The sequence below is a fragment of the Vigna unguiculata genome, chromosome 11 (genome assembly GCF_004118075.2).
Source record: "Vigna unguiculata cultivar IT97K-499-35 chromosome 11, ASM411807v1, whole genome shotgun sequence".
NCBI lineage: Eukaryota > Viridiplantae > Streptophyta > Magnoliopsida > Fabales > Fabaceae > Vigna > Vigna unguiculata.
The window spans coordinates 29,784,660-29,796,690 of record NC_040289.1 but is presented as its reverse complement, the minus strand read 5'-3'; the positions used below and the strand labels follow the sequence as shown (position 1 = coordinate 29,796,690).

Sequence of the window (12,031 nt, the reverse complement as noted above, 5' to 3'; positions counted from 1 at the left end):
GGAGGAAATCGGTACAAGGATTCACCGAAAGAACTGGGTCGAAGTCCCTTCACGAAGGCTTTGATGAGCAAACCCTCGTTAGGGTCGATTAACCTCATACTAATATTGGTGAATCGATTGAGGAACTGCTTCAATGTTTCTTCAGTTGTCTGTCGTATATCAAACATGTCTGCCATCTCCACTGGTTTGGCCCTGTTGGCTAAAAATCTCTCCAAGAAAAGATGTTTAAAATCATTAAACGAGTTGATTGAAGAACTCGGTATAGTGTTGAACCATTCCAGAGCGATCTCGGCTAGCATGCCCATAAACATTTTACAACGTATTGCGTCATTACCTCCTGATATCAACATCCGGGCCTGAAACGCTTTTAAATGTAACTCGGGATCAGAACTCCCCATGAAAGGCGTGATTTTTGGAATTACGAAATTCTATGGAATTGGCTCCTCCATGATCAAATTTGCTAGAGGACTGGCATCACCCACATCGGGGTTCAACCGACTAGCATATCGGAAACCAACCCTGGTGGCTTCCAATCGGTTCTGCATCTCTTCGTTTACCTTTCGTGGTTGTTCTTGTTGCCGAAGTGCCTCTTCTAATCGCTGATGTGTTTCTTCGGCCTCTTTCCGTAATCTTTCTCTCTCTCCCAAAGGCTCTTCCCGAAGAGCCTGTAAATCTTCCTCTGCTTTCTTAGGAGTTTCCTCTCTCTCCTTTTCTAGTTGAACCTGATCAGCCTCCGCCTTCAGTCTGATTTCCTCATTCTGTCGTTGCAGCTCCAGAATGCTCTGCATTATCTGCTGCCTGGTAGGTCCTTCACGCGTCGCTCCTCTGCCTTTGTTCATCCTCAAGTTTGTCTCTTTTCTGCTTGTTATTCTAATGGGGTAAGGATCGAGTTTTACCGAGCCCCACGGTGGGCGCCAATGTTCTAGTTCAGAAAAAATACTAGATAATTCTTCACCAAAACAAAAAGAAAGTTTTTGTGACTTGCTTAGGCCAAAAAACTCTCGTCCCTTGACCATGGGAGCAACCTTCTTATTTATATCATAATCAGTTACAAAATATTAAATTCTAGATATACAAAATAAAATAATAATAAAAATGAAATTATCTTCGGCTCCTAAAATATCTCTAAATATAATAACAACCTCACAAAAAATGAAATTATCTTCTGCTCCTAAAATATCTCTAAATATAATAACAACCTTATTAACTCCTGCAAACATCACCAAGCACAGAACTTAAAAGGATTAGTATTTTATTGTTTTTTAATTAATTTTCTAATTTTTCTAGTAAAAAACGCGCCTATATATAAAAATAAAGTTAATTGAAAAAAATAAAAACTAATGTCGTTAGGAATGTATACGACTTTAGATGCAAGTCGTTTTGATTTACCACGACTTCTATTACTTTCATATGCACACAAGTCGTTATTAGTGGTACCGATTCTCACTTTTTAAAAATTTATAAAGAACCGTTGCAACACATAACGACTTCACTTTGTGTATCAAGAGTCCTAATGACTTCACCCTTGTGGTGTAATAATAAATTACTCAACTGACCCCATTTTGTAATTTACGTTTATAAATGACCCAAATTTGTAAATTAACCCCTAAAATATATAAAAGGATAATAATAAAATTACAATAAAAATTGAAATAAACAAAAAATAAAACATGATAATGTCAATTATTAAAATGCCACCATGTTTTCAAAGGCTTAGTTTTTCTTAAAAGTGTGTAGTTACACTTTATCAACTGAGGTAGTGAGTAAGGTGAGTTGTCCAACAAAGGTGGAGGTACACATTACCTACTAAGGTGAAAAAATTGATTCGGGTTTGCCCAAATGACCAAACAATGTTAAGGATAACTCAGCCAAAACACAATTGAATATCGTGATTACAACACCAATGTTGGAGAATGCAATTTGAGGTTGTTTATAAAACAACAAATCACAAATGAATGGTAAAAACATGTTTGAAAACAAACTATCACATCACTTGAAAATGAGAAAAGTTAAACACAATGATCAAGGATAATTAAAAGATCTCCAACTTGTATCGAACCAGACTTACAAGCTCGCTTGCTTGCCTTGTAGAGCTCTAAGCTTGGGGGCTTATATACTTCCCCTCAATTCGAGCTAGATAATAATATTAAATAAATATAAATATTCTCATGATACCATGCAATATGTATATATTATTCTCGTTTAAATATTATACCATAATAAAAATAAGGATTAAATATGTTTTTGGTCCCTCAAGTTTCAGCAAAATTTGAAATTAGTCCCTAAAAAACATTTGACCAATTTAATCCTTCATCGTTAGAAATGCGTGAATGTAGTCCTTTTAACCAAATTTTGTTAAGTTTATCTGACGTTTCAAGCGCATTTCATGATAGTATTTGAATTATTTACCCCGTTTGACACATTTTTGCTTCAATGTTAACACAAATATTATCATAAAATGTGTTTAAAATGTCAAATAAACTTAATAAAATTTGGTAAGAAGGACTAAATCCACGCATTTCTAAAGATGAAGGACTAAATTGATATAAAGTTTTGAAGAGGGACTAATTCCAAAATTCACTGAAACTTGAGGGACCAAAAACACATTTAACCCTAAAAATAATTATGAGCATAATGCATAATAATATACGAATCTCATTAAATTCAATAATTAACACACATAAATGGAAATAATAAATGAAATAAAGAATATTCTGAAAATTCAATGTCTATAAATAAACACATTCTCACAGGGAGTACATAATCAATTTTCAATTTATTTCATACATACTTACTTTATATATTCATATATTTTATATTCTCACTAACTTGAACGTCCAAGAATCTTTTATGAATAATTTTCCCTTTTATTCGATCTATGATCAATTTTTCCACGTTATCTTGGAAGACCCACAATGTTTTCTTGAAAGAATAGTTTCACAATATTGTTATGTATCACATAAAAATAGTTACTAGACTTGTTCAACATATAAGTCGTTATATGATATCATACGTACTAAGATTGAAAATTACTATTTTCAATGTCATAAATTAAAATTAAAATTCACTTGTTTTACTATAACTAAAATCATACCTAAGCTACATTATTTAACATGAAAGTAATTTCCAGGAATGAAGAAACAAACACACAAGAGAAATTGGGGTGGTGGCGCAGTTGGCTAGCGCGTAGGTCTGACAGCTTCTGAGTTATCCTGAGGTCGAGAGTTCGAGCCTCTCTCACCCCATTAGCTTTTCATTTTTCTTTAATTTTGACTAACAATGGATTGTGGAGGAAGGACATTTAAGTATTGGAGTGTTTAGTTTTCTAATGCTTCTGATTTTTTTATGTACATATTTTTTGACAATTTTGTTTATAGGGTATGGGTTCTGTTTTTGCAGGATTTCATATTTCTTGAGGGTGGCATTTTGTTACAGAGAAAGATCATTGCACATGTTTTAAACAAAGCTTATAATATTCCTTTTATCTCAATTAAGGGTGTCTGATTTTCATGTTTTTTTTTTCTTAACTAACAACATGCATTCAGTGGTATGTTATTTATACTAACTTTTGAGAAGAGTACAAAATATAAGACCAAAAGGGTGGTCAATGAAATAGATAATTAAAAACACACTAATGAATACAATTCCAGAAGATGCAAGAAGTGACGAGTGAAAGGTTCTCTGAGTAAGGCACATCTATTTAGTGTAGTTGCAAACCTCAACAACGGGAATTAGCAAAGTTGAATTTGCACACGAAGTTGAAAACAAGACTGAGAACAAAGCTTGTGTACACTTATTTTAGAATATAAATACACATTACCAATATAAAAAATAATGTACACTTATTCAGTCAGAATTCACTGTCAGTTTAATTATAAAAGCCAAAAAAACACTATGTATGATGTTTGTGACTAGGGATGTCAAAAATATTCATACCCGCGGGTATTCACGGATAAAACCCACAATGGGTAGGAAATGAATATGAAAAATGGATACCCGCTACCTGCGGGTACGGGTATTTTTGATATCCGAATGTTAATAGGGCGGGTACGAGTATCATAGTATCTGTACCTGTGGATACCCGTATCCGGTAAACTTTATTTAACAAAAATACCCTCATATATATATATATATATATATATATATATATATATATATATATATATATATATATATATATTAGTGAACCATTCTGACCTAAATTTTTCTAAGCTGCATATTTTGTCTTGTCTTCTGTCTTCATTCTTCCAGCTTCAAGTATTGGTACGTTGTCTTCTTCCAAGTAAACCCCTTGACATTCTTCTCTTTTCCTTCTTTGAAATTGGACATATACATTAAACCCTATATAGACAATGACGTTTATGGCATGTTTCTTGTCAAATGATGGAATCAAAATAAGAATTCTTGGCACGTGGCAGTTGAGGTTTATTATTTGATTATTTTTCAGGAATCAAGGAGAAAGTGAACTTGTTGATCAAAGCAACTATTGTGTTGAACGTCATTCTATATTTATTTTTATAATTATTTGGACTTGTATGAACTTGAGTTTGTTTGAACTTTGTACTATATCTAGGCAAATTTAGACAGAAGCAGTCAACCACAATTACATACCGGCCTAGGCTGCCTACTATAAAGGGTACAATGCAGTAAGGGTCCGTTAAACTCTAAACTTAGGCTCTCCATAGAGACTCATGACTTGGCCTAGCCCAAGCCCATCGAGAATCAGAATACTGGCTTAGCCCATAAATGGGGGACTAGGCGCAATTAATGACTCTATAAATACATGTGGACCCTAACAATTAAAGGTACACTTTCATTAATCCACTAATATGAGATTTGACTTTTGAGAGTCTTTTGTTGACTTGATCGTCGAAGCCCTTTCCGCAGGTAACCCCTTAAGGGTCCAAACCGCCAACATTAAGAGACGACATGTAAAAGTCAAGAAGAAGCCAGTTCGAGAAGTCAAGGATTGGGGTAAGGCATTACTTGTGTTCCCTCACATTCCTTATTCCTTTCCGTAGGAAATAAATTTATTTAAAATTTATGACATTGATGTATTTTATTTGAATTTATGATTAAATATTTGTTTTTTAAATAATTTTGTAAATACCCGCGGGTATCCGTGGATACCCGCAGATATAAAAAAAAGGCAAGTACCTGCATAATTGATACCCAACGAATATGAGTACGGGTACGAGACAAATATTTATCTAGCAGGTAGAATACGGGAGAGTTGTTAGTCACTATAGTGACCAATTTAACTAATTTTTAGTGATCAATTTTCTTTGATACCCAAAACCATGGTAACTAATTTTAAAGACCAATTTAATGATCAATTATAATTTTTTATTTATAATAGTGATTATTTTAGTAACCAATAATTTTTTTATTTTTTAAATTGATATCTAAATTGGTCACTATAGTAACTAACAAATTTTAATCACTAAAATTGATTACTAATGAAATATTTTCTTGTAGTGATTGCATACATGACTCCGATCATAAGACAAGTTTGTGACTACTTTGGAAAGAAGGAACATGATGTGGTACGAGGATTCATCTAACTTGACTTTGAGGTGTTGAAAGTCTAATTGTGGTAAATGTTTGATGAGTGCATGAACAGAAAAAGAAATATCTTAATTAGTCTTAAATAAATAAATGTTTGTAGAGTATTTATTATTTTAACTGTAATTTTAGAAATTAGGAACTTATTTTCATTTTATGTTATATGTTAACAAAGGTGTATATAATATTTTTTTAACTAGATCTATTAAGCTTAACAAATTTGGAAGTTTGAACATTGGAAGGCTAACAAATTGAATGATCCGAACCCAAATGTAATCCATTCAAATTTTGTTCAATCATGGTAAAGACTTACATGTAATTAAGAAAAGAGTAAGAATACATGAAAATGAGTGTAAAAGTGTTTCAAAGTATTTGTTTTTTCTTATTGTTGTAATACCAGATCTTTCATATTCATAATTGTTATCATTTTTAAAATAAGTTAAAATTTGATTTTGTTCTTTTACACTTTAAACAATGATATTCTCAATAGTCATATCTGTTACACAACAAAAATTACTCTAGCTAATATGAAAAGGCTTCTATAACTCAAAGAAGCAACAAATTAATTAATATTCTAGTTAAGATTCCTCAAATTATTCTAAGATAAAAATGATATAATAAGATATTTTACAAAATTCTCAACAAGAAAATGTAATGTGTGTCAGATTACTCTAGATGGCTGAAAAAAAATATTCCAAACCATAAATAAGAAGATGAAACTTAATCTACTCAACCCTTCTCTGCAAATAAAGTAAGGAAAATTCATCAACATCATTAAGAGAGATTAAATCCTTTTCACTAGTTTCATGATACAATTGAAATGTCAACTAAAAACATTGATCTAATCAGCATATCCCCGTACCAACTTGACGCCATAAACAAGTAGAATCCGTGACACATAATTAAGATAATTAATCTAGGAACTAACTAAAGACAATGAAGTGACAAAAAGACATTAAAATATTCTTTACCAAACAATAATTATAGCCAATTATTTTAAATGTGTGTGTTCAAACTGAAAATTAATATTTTATAATATTAATTTTATAAAATATTAACTTATTTTACTAAAACTAAAATCATATTTAAGCCACACTATTTACTATTAACATTGATTATTTTCTAGAAATGCAAGATAGGTCACACGTGAGAAATTGGGGTGGTGGCACAGTTGGTTAGCACGTAGGTCTCATAGCTTTTGAGTGATACTGAGGTCAAGAGTTCGAGCCTCTCTCACCCCATTAACTTTTCATTTTTTCTTTAATTTTGACTAACAATGAATTATGGAGGAAGGATATCTAAGCATTGGAGTTTTAAAATTGTGAGTGTGTTTAGTTTTTTAATGCTTTCGGGTTTTGTATTTTAGTATAGTAAAAACTTTTCCACAAGTTCGGCTTTTTGGTAATTGGGGTTTATTGTAACTTCAAACAGGGTCAAGTCGTCATGGGAGAGGACGACATTAAAGGTAAAGTCGTCCTTCTACCAGCTGGTTTCACTTTTTTTTTAAAAAAAAAAGCGATGTTGTTAGGTTGGAGGCCGATTTCTGGTCATCTCCATAGTGAAGTCGTCTTCATGGTTGACATCGTTGAATTAAGTACAGACAAGTCAGATTCCAAATGCTTTTAAATTTGGGTTATCAGAACCAAAAAAAAATACTGAAAAAGTGAAGTCGTCATGTTAAAGGACGACTTAACTTTTTCCACCACACGCAAAACGTCCTCTGTAAGGACGACATTGACTTTTAAATAAAACCGTTTAGGTGGAGGATGACTTCACCTGCAATGTCGTCCCCCACCCTAACGACTTAACCCTTTTTTGCAAAAAAATAAATAAAATAAAGGAACCCATTTATACAAATTTGACTTCAAATAGACCCCAAATACAAAAAAGCCCACAAGTTCTAAATCATGTTTGTGATAATTTTTTACGGTTTTGGATTAACTTAACCTATTTTTTTGCAAAAATGAGCTAGTTAACTAAAAATTTACAAAAAGAGATGAATCGTGCCGAGTCTCAACTACTTCTATAGTAAAGTCGTTATGTATAAAAACGATTACTTTATAAATTTTGAAAAAGTTAAAGTCGTCATAATTCCTAACAACTTCTTTATATTTGTAATCAACTAGAATCATTAGACATTAGCACCCTTCCAATTACGCCAATTCTACCTAACGACTTCAGTTGATTACACGTTAGGTACTATGATGATTTCAACTTTTTCAAGGACGAATTTATTTTAGAAGTCGTCAAGACTTAATATTACTTACATTGTCCTGTAAATTTTTTAGATTGTGTCTCTCAACTTTTGATTAGATTATGATAAATTATTTTTTAGTCTTAAACTTATTTTTTAAATAGGTATATTAATGAAAAACAAAAGAATAAATTTATTTTTTAAAATTGATAGAGAAACTACTGGTGAAGATGAAAACATGATAATATGATTATTTATCGCATAACAATGAAATGAAAGCTTGTGAATATTTTTTGAATAAAATGCATGTTAATAAAATGGAAGATGAATATTTTGCAGATCATACGGTTATTTACATTGAAAAAGTTAACTGAAAAATTTAATTATAATTCAATTACCATGAGTTTAAAAATATGAAAAAATGATAGACATTCCTTTATATATGTGCAGTTTCTTTGATAAATATAAATGTACTAGATTATGTATTCATTTTTATTGAATTAGTCACAATAATATTAAATATATAAATTTTGAGTATATTATTTTGGTTCCCCCAAAAATTTTGGTGAAGATCCGCCATTGCCGATCTTGTTCATTTGTTATGAAGAATGAACATAGGGAAAATAAAATAACGTTGTTGTATGACCCAGACTACAATGAAACACAACATTTGTCTTACTATATATATATATATATATATATATATATATATATGTGTGTGTGTGTGTGTGTGTGTGTGTGTTTGAAGACAGGAACAAGACTAGACAGACAACGACATCGATCAGACTATAATGTATTTAACTAGTTCTACATCATCTCAACCACGCCACCATGTTTCTTCTTGTGTGACCCAGCTTCAACATCATCATACAATGAACTTCCATACGTTGTTGTTTGTTGTTGTATGACCCAGACTACAATGAAACACAACATTTATTTTACTATATATATATATATATATATATATATATATATATATATATATATATGTGTGTGTATATGTGTATGTTTTTGATTGATTTGATTCTTAATACCTCTTGTTTTTAAATTTATTTGTTGTTTTAGATATCAACCAAAATATATTTTGTTATGATTTTATAATTCCTAAACTAAAGAAATCTATAATTTCTGAAACATTTTAACTAAGTCGTTTCTAGAAGTATATCAAGCTTTTCAATCCTATCCTGAACTCAAACTCAGAGTATACAGTGATGTCTAGTTTGAACTTTTTCCTGAGAAAAAAAATCATATAAAATATTATTGTATATTTAATATTATTAATTATTATCTCAATTAGTCATCTTTCATTTATGTTTATATGTTAAATATCAAATTTTTAGGTATCAATAGTTAAAAGTAATCCGATTGTAATTTAAATCCAATATATATTTATAATAACTTGTATTTCTATAAAATATATTTATTTGATATGATATATAAGAGTATGGTTGCAAAAACTAAAAACAACTAACAACATTGTAATCTCCTAAAGTTAACATAGTAACATCAATACAACATGATTACAATTGTTCTAGTACATCGTAATAAATGAAATCGGCAATGTTAACTACATGTGCTAGAGTGTGTAGTAGATGAGAAGTGTGCACATAGAAAGAGTGAAATAAGTGCTTTCTATTCCATCTTCTATTCATGATCTAATACTTCTGATTTGCAAATGGGACAAACATTTTTTTCATGTAACCATCTTCTTATGCAATCTACGTGGTATTCATGTCGGCATCGAAGAATTCCAATCTCCTCTTGGTTCTTATATTCATCCTGTGAAATCATGCAAAAGGAAAATGTTAACTACTCTGTGATATATCAGACCCAAATGAATAATCTAGTGGAGTAAATTAAAAAGAGTAAATAATACCAATAAAATAAGACATTTGATGGATAATAATGCGTTGAATTATACATGCTACTAAAATCCATACCTGACATATAACGCAAAGATCAGTTTCTTGTTCATCAGAACTCCCTCCAAGTTATTAGGCGCTAAAAAAGTTTTTGTTTTCACTACTCATGTAAAAATTTCTTCTGACAAGCCCGTGCCTACGTTGCCAATTTGTTCAAAATACTCAACAACCTCCTATTGTCCAATTCCAAGGAGTTATCAAATTAAAGCTTTTCATAATCACCAACTTTTTAGTATGCAAAACCTCATAAAACATTCGTAAATCAAAATATACATAATATACTTGCCTCATATGACTTGTTCTCGATGTCCAAGTCAAAATAATAGTCATATAATAAACTATCATCCTGCACAAGAAAAGACAACTTGTAAAAAAAGAAAACAAGAGCTAGTGTTTTGTTTATATTAAATCCAATAAAAATTAAAGAGAATGACATATTACAGTTTCAAGAAAGGAAACACGAGAAGAATTCATCCGATGTCCAGGAGGTGGAGGTTGCTGCATATATGCACTCGCAAATGAAGCATTTTGTATGGGTGTTGAAAAACTGCTTGGGAGATGAAAGTTGATTGAGTGACCTCTGACCTCTTGCACAGGTTGTGTTTGAAAATTAAAGACATGGTACTCTGGATGGTCTGACCAAAGAGGGGCAATGGGTTGATAGTGTTGATCACCTAAATAGTTGCCTAGAATGAAACCATTAGAGTCATGTGTGATCATATATTCCCCAAAACCATAGTAGGGTAATATAGGAATGCCAATTTCAGTGTGCCTTGTATTATGGTGAGCAATTGAAGAACTAGCACCCGAAGCATTGAAATGTGGATTCAGATATACAACTAAACTAGATGAAACTGGAACATGTATGTTAAGATTTGGTTGGTGTCCATCCCATTCTGTAATTCTATGCATTATGTCAGTTTCATATGCATCTAGAATGTAATGAGAATCTAGATTAGTTGTTCTCGCTGAAATTGTTGCCTCTGTGGACATATTTGATGATGCAATTTAATCCTATTATACAAAATTGTGTGAATAAATTTAGTCACCTTCAAAATAATAATTAAAATTTTAAAATCAAATAAACAACATGACCAAGAAAATAAATAATAAGTTATGTTCAACCTTCTACTGGATAGTTACTTTCCAACAAATAATTTAATATGGTAACATTACTACATGTGTCCATTAAAAGTGGAGGTTTTAATACTGATTTATTAGGAACTATACTTCTCTATACAAATGAATAAGAAAAGTTAACCAATTTGAAACAACAAGATGACAAAGGAGAACCATAAGATATTCACAAACAAACAATGAGTATTTGTGAATGTTATGGTAAACCACTTTTTGAATACTAAAAATATTATTATATAAGCCAAAAGTACAAATTTAAGCCAACAACATCATCCCACCAAATAGGGTTAACAACCGGAGATGTGGACGAGTTTCGCTATCCTGTACTTATCTCCACAGAAAATCATTCATCCTCATCCCCATATCAAATTTTTGTCTATCCTCATCCCCACCAGATAACGGGTATATTCTCATACCCATACTCACACATATTTTCTTAATGCTTCAATATTAATTAATTTTTATAAAATAATTAAAAATTACGATAAAGGAAACATAATATTATAAAATATTCAATATTAAGAGGAGAGTTGTTTCTTCGATATATCAAATATTATCAAGAAATTATAATTGTATACATTTCAAATTAGTATACCAAATAAAATTTTATAGGAACCAAAACATTTATTAAATTTGAAAACATTAATGGAACCTAGTTGATAAAATTTAAAAATATTTTTAAAAAAATATAAAAGGAAAAAAATATTCAAATTAAAATATATTTTAAATGTTTGTTTACTTCAATTTTTTAAATTTTAATGAATCTATTTTTTATCCAATAATAAATGTTATAATACATGACTTGATCAAAATCATGCACAAAAACATATATTAAACTAACAATAACAAAATTTTAACATAGATGTTGTATCTTTTGAATCTCAATATTTGTTGGATAGTGATAAAAATAATTCATGGAAATTACGTTAAAATTTTATATTATAATAAATAGAATTTAGTTATTCAATTATAGTGACAAAATTACCGTATGATTGATAATAAATTAGAAAATAAAAATTAATTATGTAAAATATATCAAAATAGTATTCTACATGATAAAAATAAACAAAAAATAAAAATATTAAAAAAAAATTATTGAATGGGTGTCTTAGAAATAATTTGAGAGACTATTGAATGAAATCCCACCATAGAAAACAAATATATAATTAAGGGTATGATAAGATGAAGAATATCTTAGAGATTTAACAAACTT

General features: G+C 30.3%; 1 non-coding gene across 1 annotated transcript; it reads left to right on the top strand.

Annotated features, from left to right (window-relative positions):
- Positions 1-3,160: 3,160 nt before the first annotated feature.
- Positions 3,161-3,245, top strand: TRNAV-GAC. Its single transcript is given in 2 exon segments — positions 3,161-3,198; positions 3,210-3,245. It is a non-coding gene; the product is annotated as a tRNA-Val (tRNA).
- The last annotated feature ends 8,786 nt before the right edge of the window (positions 3,246-12,031 follow it).